The 12,537-nt window shown below is 36.3% G+C and overlaps 1 pseudogene; it reads left to right on the top strand.

Annotated features, from left to right (window-relative positions):
* Positions 1 to 2,702: 2,702 nt before the first annotated feature.
* LOC109702484 (lipoamide acyltransferase component of branched-chain alpha-keto acid dehydrogenase complex, mitochondrial pseudogene) lies at positions 2,703 to 12,331 on the top strand (annotated as a pseudogene).
* The last annotated feature ends 206 nt before the right edge of the window (positions 12,332 to 12,537 follow it).

Here is a 12,537-nt window from a genome sequence, read left to right as displayed (position 1 = left end):
AAACCGATTTCACTATGGTTTATGTTCTTTTTAATGTGCCATTGAGTTTGGTTTTCAAGGATTTTATTGTGGATTTTTGTATGTATATTTATGAAAGAAATTGTCCTACCATGTCATTTGTTGGTGTGTTCTTACCTGGTTTGGGTGTCAGAATAATAGAGGCTTCACAGAATTAGTTTGTAAGTGTCCTTACCTGTCTATTTTGTGGCACAGTTTATGGACCCTTTGCTGTTTGTTTTTCTTTAATGCTCTTGTGGAATTCACCAGTGAATACATCTGACTTGGTGTTTTCATGTGGTAGACTCTACAAGCACTTCAGTGTCATTGGTCCTGATAAATCTGTTTAGAAGTTTTCATCCTCTTTGTTCAATTTTGGCAGGTCACATGTATCTCAAAATTTATCCATGACTTTCTAGATTTTCCAATTTATTGAACTATGTTTTCAAGATTTCCCTAATAATACTATGGATTTCACTGATATATACGTTTTTATATAACAATTTCTGATATCCATGTTTGCATCTACTTTTATTTACTTTTTTATTTACATATGTTCTTGATTGTAATTTGCACATGTGTTGGAATAGATACCTCTTCAGTTTTTATATAGGGTTCTTATGGGAGACAAAAAAAGAAAAAAAGCTAGGAATTTTGGGAGATAAACTAGGCATTTAAAAATTAGAAAATTAGTATTATTAATAATTAATAAAAATAGAGAGTGAGGGAGGAAAGAAAAGAGAGGGATCTAAGTAGTGATATAAGAAAAGTTTACAGGATGAAGGTAGAGGAAATATTTGGGGCAAACACGATAAAACAAATATACATAATGATAAAACAAAAATGTCAGTCAGCATTTCTTTTTTGCTGAGAAGATGGAGGATGGATATGGATGTTTTACTTGGGTCCACAGGCTTCTTATTTTTCAGTTTACATAGTAAGAAGAAGTTTACAAAGTGGGGGGGAAGAACTGAGTCATCTTCTCACTGAAATTCAAAGAAGTTGGACCAGAAAGGACCTTTGCAGATGGAACCACACCTTGCCTTTCCCATTGTGTTGCATATACTTTGAGGACCACTGCTGGGCTGAATTTGTACCGGTGTTCTTCATATGCAGCTTCAGAAATATGGTAACTGTAGAAGTCACTCAATCTGCTCCCCTCAGCTGAGCCTTACACTGTCCAGTTGAATACCTTCTTTCTCAGAAGGTCTCTTCCAGTGTATGTGTGGGCTTGGGTAAAACTCAATAAGCAGCTACATTTCTGCAACAAACTTCTGGGCTCTGAGAGTGGAGAAAGCAATCAGAGCATGTAATCTGGAATGGTGAAGAATGGGCACTAAGTGATCATGCCTGCCCTGCCACTCTGGTCACAATCCCAGCACCTGCATTGTATTCACACATAGCTGGTCTCACTCTTCATCCCAGAAATTAGACCTCAGTTCACACCTATAAGCACCTTTTACTTTTCTCTGCACAGTGGCCTGTACTTCCTACTACATAAACTTGTGTCCCTGTGTCTGTGTTCAAGTCACAACCAGTTTCCTGGGCCACATTAAATCACAAGATGGTTGTTCAGTTTACAACTGAGTCTGCTAAGGGGAGACTCAGGAACTAAGTAAATAAAAGCTGGAGAAACTTCTGCTATTCCTGCCTGAGAGGTTTGACTGTAAGAAATGCAAGTTGATTCCCTACCCATGGCTTCAGTGAGCAAGGTAGAAATTTCCACTAGAAGTGAACCCCTACTCCAGCATCTGCTTCCTGCATGAATTACAGATGTCCTGTCTTAAACTTTACTTTTGTAGAGTGCCAGACTCTAGCCTCTGGGACTCACCTAGCCTTTTTTTCTCTCTCTCATTTAAAGCACTGCTTGGGGTGATTCTGCCCTTTAGCTACAATTTGCCTAGCACCCATTGGGGCTCATTCTTTTTCCGAATCTAAAGATCATTATTTCTGTATTTTACCTGGTCTGTCTGCTGTTTACCATTGAACTCCTGGACCGCTCATTGTCATCATTGCCATCCACCTCTCCCTGCATCTATGCGCCTGGTTGTGTGTTAATTTTTTGTTTTGTTTTCAGTGGTCCTAGAGTTTGAACTCAGGTCTTTGTGCTGGCAAAGCAATCACTGTACCACTTGAGGACCCTAGTCCAGCCCGCAGCTAATGTTTTGTTTCAAACTCAAAAAGGTTGAAGACAGTTCTGGATGTGTCTACTCCACCATTATATCATCCCAGGCAGGAGTTTAACTCAGATTCACTAATTCTAAAATTCTACCCTTAACAATTTGACCTTGGGCATCACGTATATTTCCTGAAGAGTAAGTACCTAAAGAACTGAGGTACACCCCAAGCTGTCCCACAGAGCAATAAAATAAGTAGTGTTACTATTACAGAACCTTTATACTTTCCACCAGATGGTGGAATTTTTAGTACAGATGAGACAATTTTGAATATTATTTCAAAGAGGGGAACAACACCCTGGTGTTGACTGGTCATCAAATACACCAAAATGTTATTGCTACTGGTATTAGAACAAACAAGTCTGATAATATGAGCCAGTTCACAGAAAATGCGAGTGATTTTCAGATTTGAGCAGAAGAGCAGTCTCAGTGTCTTCACAGTGTGAAGCAAGTGTCTAAGATAATAATGAGGAAGCACAGTGGACTCAAAAGCCCATAGTCTAGGCATTGTGATGCCATTTTACTTGCATGGGCGACAGATGTTCACAAGTTGATCGTAAGTCACCATTACTAGAATTCCATTTTCAACTCAGCAAAAAAGCAGAACAAAGTAGATTTGTGGAAGCCTGCATAACTGATGAATTTATTCTGTGCTTGGATATTCACCAGCAACTTTATGGTCATGGAAGTGTTGAAGCAAATGTCAACAAAGGAACAGTTGGAAATGGAAAATTACATGTGGATATTTTAGTTGGTGTCATAGGAGATGGCCAGGATGATGAACAGATTTCCAACCACTATGACCAGGTATATGGACAAACAAAATAAATGGATGGGTTGCAATTTTGTGTCTTCTGCAAAACCTGGAAAGAGAAATTCTGCAGAACCTAGAATGATCCTAGTTTCATGTAGCTGATGTGTGTGATAGGAAGGATAAGAGTAGGTCTGGGGGAATGGGTCAACAATAGAGAACTTGCCTAGCATGTGTGAGACCTTGGGTTCTATTCCAATCACTTCCAAAATAGTGAAAAGAAAGTAAGAAAAGATGGGGGTGAGAAAAGAGAACTTCTTTAATCTTTTTTGTTATGTGAGACCAAATCAGTTACATCATTTTTTTCTTATATTTCTATTTCTTCTTTGTCCTTTTCTTGCTTTACATTTTTCTCAACAACTCTTCCCCTATCCAAATGTATTTACATATCCTTTTTAAAAAATTTTGTTAACATATGATAGTTTCACATATTTATGTGGTAAAATGTGATGTTTTGATGCATGTATACATTGTGCAGTACTCAAATTATTTGTATTGATTAAATCAGCTAATGAGGAACCTGGCATAATCTTCACCTCACTTTTTAGTGCGAGCTTTCAAAATCCTCTCTTCTAGTTATTTAAAATACACAGTCCTCTTGTTAACTATAAACACCAAGATCTTATTTTCCCATTATTCTAGGAATAGGTACTTATAAGAATAAGGATGGCTTAGCATGGCTTCGGGCAAATAATTATAGAATGATATTTTTAAAGCTATGCTCAAGAGTATATTTTGGGAAAACATAGTCTTTGGGAAAAATACTGCCTGCTTCTTGTTTCATAAGTATTTAAAGGAGCACAACCATTCTTAAATATATCCTATAGCTGTTTTTATGCAAGAGATATGGAATTTAGCACTTGTAACAGAGGCAGTGTGGTCCACAAAACTTAAAATATTTACTATCTAGCCCTTTGTTTAAAATTTGCCCACCTACATAAAAGAAATTTGATTAAATTTAAATTAAATATTTGTTGAGAGGTATCGTTAAGTAATAACAAGAGGAAATGTATGTTGGCTGCTTGTCTTGCATCTTGTTGTAATTATTGCTTGAATCTATTAATTTACTGAAAGTTGCAAATACAAAAATTTGGTCCCATGACTAGAGCTTGCAAAGGTAGAGAGTTGAATAATTAATTGCAAAAGTTATTCAAATGCTAATGAGAGTCTTTAAAATGAAATCCTCATGGATAGACTGATGACTGAAATAGATCCACTTTTGTTTTACTCTTCATACATATTCATAGGAGTCTCCCTCACAAACCACTTTCAATTATTTCAATTAGTGAAAATAAAAATTAACCCTTTTATGCAATAGCATAAGTCTCTCCTCCTATTTTTATTTCCCATAGCACATGTCTTTTATTTGTGTGAAATATATGTTACAAAAAATGTATTGAAGGTGAGCCCTTGATTAGACTCTCATTTCTATCATTCCTTGTTCACACTTCAGCTCTTGGTTCAAAGGAACATAAGACCTAGGCAAATTCTTATAGAAGCTCAGGACCAATTCGAAGCCTCTCTCTATTACTAAAATTTCTAAGAAATAAATCCTAGAGCCCCTTAAATGGGCAATTAATAAAACTGACATTTTGCCACCCACTTCTACTGTAGCCATTTTGGCTACATGACCACCTACTCATCACAGTTCCTTCTGCGTGAGGATATAGATGAATATATAAAATCAATATTTCACTACAGAGCTAAGTTCAGAAAGACAAAGGCTGCATGTTTTCTCACATATGTGGAAGATAGACACAATACAAATGTAAGTAATATTATGAAAAACAGATTGCACTAGGGGAAGGTCACTAATGGGAAAGGGTAAAAAGAAGTTTAGAAGGTGAATATGGCTGATGTAGTTTCTGTACAAGCATCAGTATAGAATTTTTAAACATGTTGAAATCATCACAAGAAGTTGGCTAAGGTAAAAAGGAGAAAAATAGAGGGGATGAACCAATTTGGCTTATAATACATATGTACATATTATGTATACACATATGGGAATGTCACAGTGAAATTCCCTGTATAGCTATCTTGAACAAAAATGCATTGTTTTCAAAAATGGAAGACAGGAAGATAAAGCAATGTCTGTCTGGGAATTGGTAGCAGTGGGAGAGGGAAGGATAAAAAAAAGGGTATAGTAGGGTAAATTTAGTGGAAATATTATGTACTCATGTATGAAAATGGAAAAATGATACATGTTGAAACTATTCCAGGAATGGGAGAGGAGATAAAGGAGAATGAGGGAGAGAGTGAATTCGACTATGATAACTGCAAAAAAATTTGTAAATGTCACAATGTACCCTGTGTAAAGAATAATATGATAATAAAAATACCATAATATAAAAGGACAAGAAAAAAAGATTTCACTATGAAAAATGATACTTAAATGGTTGGTATATTTTCTGAATTTTATAATTTTATCAATATGGCCCTGGAAGATGTAACTGATTTTGAAATCTTATATGAATGAAGGATTGCTAAATTAGGTAACATTTAGTAAACCAAAGTAAAATACAACCTGCTTGTCCCTGTGGAAGAAGGACCAAAATCTGAATGGATTTTCTTGACAAATGCTACATTTCATTTTATGTTAAAATGGCAGCAGAATAGAATTTTTAAATTTACATTTTAGTATTAAGATTCCTTAGGATTCCCATTAAATGGAAATTCTTTGAAGATGTATTTTATGCCCATTTTTGTATGTAAATAATGGTTAACTTGAGAAAATTAAAAATAGCTTCTTATAGGAAAAGAGGACCAGGAACTAGAGAAAAGTTTAGATCAAAAAGAATTAACCTAGAAGGCAACACACACGCACAGGAAATCAATGTGAGTCAATGCCCTGTATAGCTATCCTTATCTCAACCAGCAAAACCCCTTGTTCCTTCCTATTATTGCTTATACTCTCTCTCCAACAAAATTAGAAATAAGGGCAAAATAGTTTATGCTGGGTATTGAGGGGGTGGGGGGAGATGGAGGGGGCAGAGTGGGTGGTAAGGGAGGGGGTGGGGGCATGGGGGAGAAATGACCCAAGCCTTGTATGCACATATGAATAATAAAACAATAAAAAAGATAAAAAAAAGAAAATAGCTTCTTCTTTGAAGATAGAAGACTAAAAATAAAGGTGGTGTTTGAGGTTCAATAATAAAATTGGTGAGTTATAATACATACATACGTGGAAATTCCACAACAAAACTCTCTGTATAGCTATCTTATACAAACAAAGATATCTTTTTTTCAAAAACAGAGAATAGGAATGTAAAACAGTACCTGCATGGGGGTAGGCACGAGTGCAGGGGGTGGGAGGAGGTTGTAGGCAAAAGGTGTAAGAGGGTGAATATAGAGGAAATATTATGTGCTCATGTATGAAAATGGAAAAATGAGACCTGTCAAAACTGTTCCAGGAATGTGGGTGGGAGCAATAAAGAATAATTGTGAAGGGGGGATTCAACTGTGATATTTTGTAAGAACTTTGGGAAACGTCATAATGTACACCCAGTACAATAAAAATCTTAAAAAAGATTTTTAAAAAAATTGATGTAAGACTGAGTTTGTGGCTCAAGTGGTAAAGTGCTGGTCTAGGAAGAATTGGTGTATGCTGGTGATGACAAAGGATCTGCCTGCTATTCTGAGAACAAATGACATAAGGAATTTCCATAATGGTGCCTCTGCAGTTGGTTAGAAAAGAGAACCATGACAAAGCACTGGAGGTTCATGCCTGAACTCCTAGTTACTTGGGAGGATAAATAGGAAGGATCATGATTCAAAGACATTCCAGACAAAAAGTTTCAAGACCCAATCTCATCCAATAACTCAATAACTTGGCAAAGTGTCATGTGACTGTCATCCCAAGCTATCCAGGATGCTCAGATGGGAAAAATCACCATTGCAGGCCAGTCCAGGCAAAAATGTCCATGAGGCCTCATATCAATAGAAAAAAAAACTGCACACGTGGGTGCACCTGTCATCAGGCTATGGTAGTAATCATAAGTAGGGGGATTGCAGTTCTGGCCATAAAAAGTGAGACTTTCCCTCCAAAATAAGCAAGGCACCACAAGAGAGATGGTATGTGCATCTTTGAATAGTGCAGTAAGCCCAACTCAAGCATTCCTCTTTCTTCACAATTTGAAGGCTTGAGCAACAGATGACTTGCTTGGAGCAAGGAATGATAATGAAAGCATTGAGCACTTGAGCATAAAACTTGAATTCAGACAGTTATTGATGCAATCAGGAATTTCCTCATTGTGACATAAGAAATTTCAAGAGATTCTTTTAGCAGACTCATTTCTCTCATTTATACAAGATGAGCTGCTGTGAAAATGTGCAGGATTATTGTAGGAGGCATAAATAGGTTAAGCATAGGGGAAAGTATATGGAGATTTATGATGACTTCCTTTCAGTTTTTCTTCAGCTGTGAACATGTTAGAAGCATAGAAGCTTAAAAGTTGAGGGTGACAGGATGAATGAAAAGGAGAAAAGAAAGGGAAAGGATACCCCATAATTAATAGCTAAATACTGAAAAAGGCAGAACTATGCTCAAATTCTTCCCTGGGAAATCATCCATGTGTAATGATGTAGAAGGAACAGAGTATAAACAAACATCAATATGGCAGTAACTATTCAAACTATGTCACGGTCAGCCATATTAATGCTATTTATACTACTTTATATAATTTAATCATACATAATATTCAAAATTATCATTATGTTTTAAATGCTCCAAATGAATATATACCTATATATTACTTCTGTATGTATAAAATTAAACTGAAAAATATAAAACGCATTTACACAATAATAGCTAGAACCATGTGAAACCTTTACACATAAAGGTTGTCATGTTACACATAAAGATAAGTTATGTTTATACATAAACATAAATTCCCTTCAAAATAATTAAATGTTGTTCTAGTTACAATGCACTAGTTGAAAAATACTGAAAAGTACAAAAGTGGCAATGAAAGGCTTAAACCCATAGGCCAGCATGATCAAATTCAAAAGCAAATGTTGTGATGCACTTGCTTCACTTTTTAGAAATAAGTATATAAAATGGTCTAGATCACCTTTGCAGTCTCAGTGACCTTATCTGCCTAGGGACAAAGTATGGTAATGAACTTCACATTTACCATTCACCATGAGTGCTTTATATGAACTATGATACATTCTATGCTTATGGAACTTTCCATATTACATGTTCATAGTGTTATGCATGATATTATGCTACATATTTAATTCAATAAATGTATTATTTGTTTGACACTGTATTGATGATGAGGTTTCCCAGTATTGTGAAAGGTACATGATAGCCTGACTTTTGTCACTGTTGCATATACCTCACAAAACAACATAAAATAAGAAATGATTTACTTTGACTCATGGGTTAAGACGTTTGAGTCCATGGTCAACTTGCTCTATTACTGTGGACTTGAGATGAAATAAAACATCATGGCAGCATTGGAACTGAGAAAGAATGCCTGTGCTAATAGCTTTTGTTCATTTTCCCCTTTTATCCCATCTATGCCCTAAGCCTATTGGATGGTACTGTCCACAGGAAAGGACTTACACTATTAGTTAATCATTTCTGGAAATGCCATCTCAAACAAACCAAAAAGTGTGATTAATAACCACCCAGGCATCCATTAATCAAGTTGACAATGAAGATTAACCACCAAAGGTAAGTGGACAGAAAAACGCTAAAGAGGAAGGACTGCAGTTCTGGATCACAACTCAGTCCTGTAAGAAGGAATTCTGAAACATTTATTTGGTTTCTAGTTTCCCTGCTGTTAAATCTGAAGGGATGAGGCAGTGAAAAAATAACAAAATACATTCTCAGAAACAGCATCACTTAGAAATGTGTTAGGAAAACACTCCTGCAGACACCTTGGTCTTTGGACTTCTAGACTTTAGAACTTTGAGAAAATAAATTTCTGTTGAGTCACTGAGTCCTTGGTTCTTAGTTATAGCACCACTAGTGATTAATACACACACCATATACCTCTCCAATGTCTCTGTGAGAATTTGAGTAAATTTTAGAATACATTATAACACTCACAATGTTTAAGAAGTGGCAGATGAATGATTTGAAGGATATGGCCTTATCCATGTACACAGTATGAGACTAGAAAAATGAGAGAGAGGTGTGTGTCAGTGCAAATGTATTTAAGAATTGGTGAACGGGCTAGTGGAGTGACTCAAGCAGTAAGAGCACCTGCCTAGCAAGTGTGAGTTCCAATCCCCATGCTGCCAAAAAATAAATAAATAAAAAGAATAAAAATTTTAAAAAAAGAATGGTTTGAGAAAACAGCAAGCATCTGAGGGCAATACAGGAAACAGGAGAGGGAAAGAAAATGTTAAAGAATGAAAAATATTGAAACATCCCATTTATATATGGAATATATATATATATATATATGAATAAAACATGACATAATGCACTGAATGCTATTGAAGAGTAAGGGAGCATGGTGATAGTGAAAGAGTAAATAATTGGGGGTTAATCTTATTAAAGTATAATATGTGCATTCCCAAAATGCCAAGGCAAAACTCCCTCAGACTATTAATATACACTGTTAGCAAATTGAAGGACAAGAAGGAAAAACAGATCTTTTCAGGGGATGGATATCACTGGAAGGGAGAACACGTAAGAAAGGGGTAAATTAGGGAAATATGATAGATGTATTTTGTATTCATATATGACATAGAGAAAGGAAACCTGTTGAAATTGTTCTAAGATGTGGGAAGGGAAAGACGAAAGAATCATGGTGGAAGTGAATCTATCTAAGATATATTATAAACTTATATGTAAATATTACCATGTATCTCCATGTACAACTATTATATGCTGAAGAAGAAGAAAAGAAAAGAAGATGAAGAATAAAAGGGTAAAGGAGGTGGAGGAAGAGAAGGCAGACAGTTGAGAGGAAAGTCTTGGGAGTTGTTTTTCTTATCTTTTCCTCTCCTTTGTTTCTTATTCTCCTCACTACTTGTCAGGATAAAATTCTGGTAAATTCAGTTGCCCTCATTACCAAAGACTAAACTAAGGGACTTAGGTTAGGTGGTTGCCTCTTAGAGAAATGATGTTCATCATCTCACATGGATATAGATGACAGAAGATATATCCTTCAAAAGTACAGCCCCACCAAATGAGTCAATAAGTTTCTGGTCAATATATATCATTTATCTAAGAAGAGGCTCAGAGTTCCTTTATAACTAGGTCAGGGCTGGTAGGCAGGTGAGGTGTCACTTGCTGACTCCTATCATCTCTATATTTCCAGTGATCCACATCCAAAGGTCCTCACTAGATCAGATATTTTACTAGTTTTAGTATACCAGGAGTGCATGTCCTTAAAGATGAAGAATATAAAAGTGAGCTGCACAGTGGTGGCTCACACTTATGATCCTAGCTACTCAGGAAGCAGAGATCAACAGGCTCACAGTTCAAAGTCAGCTTGGGGAAACAGTTTGTGAGACTCTATCTCGAAATAACCTTTCGTGAAAAAGGGCTGGTGGAGTGGCTTAAGGTGTAGGCCATGAGTTGAAACCCCAGTACAACAACAACAAAAGAATGTAAGATTGAGTTCAGGGTAGGTGGTTTCTTGACCACCGAGGCCAGCTGTACACCATTCAGTTCTCCATATTATTCCTGCTCATTTCATAGACTTTACATACAAATACACAACACTTCTATACTATTTTCTATCATTTGATTAAAACTACAAAAGAATACCCCATATTATTAGTGATATCAGGAAGACTGCTTTCTATTTTAGGGACAGGTACTTCAGTTCAAACTTTCATACCCCAGAGAAGGCATTAGAGAAATAACTGTTCAACAATGGTATATGTGGCCAGGTGCTGGTCACTCATGCCTGTAATCCCAGATGCTTGGGAAGCTGAGACCAGTAGAATCATGATTCAAGGACAACCCTTGCCAAATAAAAAATAAAATAAAAATGAGACCCTATTTCAAAAGTAACCAAAGAAAAAGAGCTTGTAGCATGACTCAAGCAGTAGAGCTCCTGTCTTGCAAGCACAAATCCCTGAGTTCAAACCCTAGTATCACAAAAAAACAAAAATACAAAAAGAAAGAAGGTGATACAGTGTCTTGGTTTGATAGAATCTAAGAAGTTCAAAGTGATAAAGATTCGGATACCATCATTGGTCTTTATAATTGAGTTATTAAAAAACCCTTTCAATTTAGACAATATTGCCTATGTGGGGAAGCCATTAGTAGACATAGAAATGGACGCTATAAAAGATTCAGAATCACTGAATGCTGGCAGCTCACACCTACAATCCTAGCTATTGAGAAGACAGAGATCAGGAGGATTGTGGTTCAAGGCCAGCCCTAGGAATAGTTCTCCAAACTCTATCTCAAAAATACCCAACATAAAAAAGGGCTGGCAAAGTGGTTCAAGTAATAGAATGACTGCTTAGCAAGTGTGAGATGCTGATTTCAAACCCCAGCACTGCCACAAAAATATGATTCAGTAGATTTGCTGAAGTTCCTTCTATGTACCACAATGAGCACGCACACTAAAATATAAAGGGCCAAAAAACATCACAATTCCTGAAGGTCACCATCTGACAAAGGAATACAATATCAAGTTAAATGAAGTTGTTGGCTCAGAAAAAGATGGCAGGAAACTTAAAGAAGATATTCTCAACTCTTTGGAAAACTAGACAGGAACCATATTTCCTCCTCCACTAAAAGCTGAAATTACATCTTCTCCACCAAAACCAAAAGAGAGGATTGTTTCCATACAAATAGCAAAGTTTCCAATATTCACAGGCAAAGATAAACAGAACTTGTGCCAAGCTTTCAAAAAGTCGTCAAGACCATAACTACAGCCCTGAAGATGCATCATTTTGCTCATAGTGCTGAGTTTGCCCGTACTGACCTGGTAAGTCACAGGAAGAATTAAAATTCATTGCTTTGGCTGGTGGTATTAAATTCCCTTTTATGCCCTTCCCCTTAAAGCCTGCTTCTTTGAGATTGCTACAGATTCATATGCTTCATGATTCTGGGGATGAAAACTGCCAAAATATAACAAACAAGGCTCTCATAACATGAGATGGCAATTGATACTTAGTAGTGATTAATAGTCCCTAAAGTGAAAAACATTCAGATATACTTTGCATTTGAGATCACCCCTGAATGGAACAACCTCCAGAAACTGGGCTCTTTGGGACAGCTCAGCACCACTGGACTTACTGAAGGAACATTATTCTTTCCAATCCTGGATCAATTGGTAGTACCTATGCCAAACCAGTGATATTGCCAAAGCATATACAAAACCTACCTGTGCTAACATATATTATTCATTACAATTTGCATTAGAAATGTTTTGTGTTGTGTTCTCTGGTGCAATATTTATCACTATTCTATTAGACTTTCATTGAAAATGAATAATGATGTAATGATTCTCCTGGGGCTTTCATGTTTTATAGGTCAGAGCATGACTTTTTTGGGGGTAACAGATCAGTAGTGTGTGATTGAACTCAGGGCCTAACACTTGCTAAGCAGGCACTCTGCCATTTGAGTAT

This window comes from Castor canadensis, chromosome 14, assembly GCF_047511655.1.
Source record: "Castor canadensis chromosome 14, mCasCan1.hap1v2, whole genome shotgun sequence".
Taxonomy (NCBI): domain Eukaryota; kingdom Metazoa; phylum Chordata; class Mammalia; order Rodentia; family Castoridae; genus Castor; species Castor canadensis.
This window is presented reverse-complemented; position numbering and strand designations above follow the sequence as displayed.